The sequence below is a fragment of the Cherax quadricarinatus genome, unplaced genomic scaffold, assembly GCF_038502225.1.
Source record: "Cherax quadricarinatus isolate ZL_2023a unplaced genomic scaffold, ASM3850222v1 Contig134, whole genome shotgun sequence".
NCBI lineage: Eukaryota > Metazoa > Arthropoda > Malacostraca > Decapoda > Parastacidae > Cherax > Cherax quadricarinatus.
Genome location: NW_027195160.1, coordinates 6,108 through 7,760, shown reverse-complemented (window position 1 = coordinate 7,760; position 1,653 = coordinate 6,108). Strand labels below are relative to the sequence as shown.

At 42.0% G+C, this 1,653-nt stretch overlaps 1 long non-coding RNA gene across 1 annotated transcript; it reads left to right on the top strand.

Moving 5' to 3' along the window:
• Nucleotides 1–566: 566 nt before the first annotated feature.
• LOC138851220 (uncharacterized) lies at nt 567–1,223 on the top strand. Its single transcript, XR_011391075.1, has 2 exons — nt 567–1,016; nt 1,067–1,223. It is a non-coding gene; the product is annotated as an uncharacterized lncRNA (long non-coding RNA).
• The last annotated feature ends 430 nt before the right edge of the window (nt 1,224–1,653 follow it).

Here is a 1,653-nt window from a genome sequence, read left to right as displayed (position 1 = left end):
ACCGCCTTTAGTGAAGATGCTGCATGGAACCTGTGCCATACCTTACCCTATGCACCAGTAAACTAGTGCTTTGGAATAGCAACCTCATATCTACCCAGCCACCCCAGCGGACAAAAGAGAGGGCGATCAGAAAACCACCACAAAGCATACCTCCTTCGGCTGCCACCTCCCAGAACTGACAGACAGCCTCTGGAGATACACCCGTCACCTGCAGGGCACCCCACCCCACCTCTTGGGAATTCGGGAAGGGAGTAGGGTGCCTCCATCTAATGCAGATTCCACGGTAAACTACACCACACCCAAGGAACCCACTAGAGAGGGATGAACCCAAGCACACTTCCCCTTAGAAACTGTAATACCAGAGGGGAGGACCCCAGAGGTTACAAACGGGGCAAGGAAAAGGGAGGGTTGGGAGGGTGGAGGAAAGGGAAAAGCGGGGATGGGGAGGATGGGATAGAAAAGGAAGGTTTGAGGGGTAATTAGGTTCAGTCTGAGGAAGGAGACCAAAATGTCTAATTTCTTAGACCAAAAACCTCTTCACCACGCCAAGGAGCACCCTCCTTCCCTTCTCTTGAAGTGGTGTCGTATAAGTATGTTAAGTTTTATTGGGTGTTTATTTCAGCTAGATCTCTTATTTTTTTTAGTTTTGTAAGTGAATTATTTTTGATATGCCATTTTTATTGTTTGATGAATGTGTACTAGTGTTTTGTTAATTATGTAATTTTTGTAAGATCTTTCAGATATTTTTGTAGCAGTTCTTGCTTGTGTGTCTGGTGACTAAACTAGAAAATAAGTTTAGTAGTAACCAGGCACCCCTGAAGAGATGCCTGGGCACACTGTGGAGGTGTCAGTGAGCTACTAGAGACCTTAACAACTCTAGTCCTGGAGGATCAGACCAGACTTGTAATCTGGGAACCTGGAGATCCTTGTGGAATCCTGAAGAAATGTCTAGGCCAGTGGATGAAGGGAAGTAACCAGAGACAGTATGTTAAGGAAAGGGAGTTCCTTGCAACTAGGTGAAGTGTTAGAGACAGTATGTTAAGGAAAGGGAGTTCCTTGCAACTAGGTGAAGTGTTGGTTCTAGTATCAGTCAAGTTTGTTCTGCTATATTATTATGGACGATTCTGATATTTTATATGTTGGAGATTGCAAATTTCTTTTTTGTTGGTGCCAGAATTTGAGATTCCCTTGTATGTATGTATATTAAATTGTAAGTTTCTTTATCTGGGTATACTTCACTTCCCTTTTTGAGCCATGTATATAACTTCCATTTGTTTGAGTAAATTTAAAACTGTACTGATATAATGTTTTTTTCCTTCTGGAAAGTCAAGCCCCTGATAAGGTGCCTACTGCTCAATTTTCAGGCCAAGCTACCCTAAGTGCCAGTACTTATCAGGATCAATACCTTGTTTTACCTATCCTGTGTTATTTCTCATTGGGTTTTTCCTGCTCTAACACAAATTCTGTGTCTCCCCCCCTTATATAACTAGCTACATTTATATCTTTCACTGTTAATTAAAATTATTGTAACCAAAAGGAAGCGCTAAACCTATCAGGGTCATACAGCTCTGTGTTAATTAAAAGAGCAGGTGGTAGCAGCATATCTTTTATAGGGAGAATAGAGTACTACCTTCTTTTCTCTCATATTCTAGT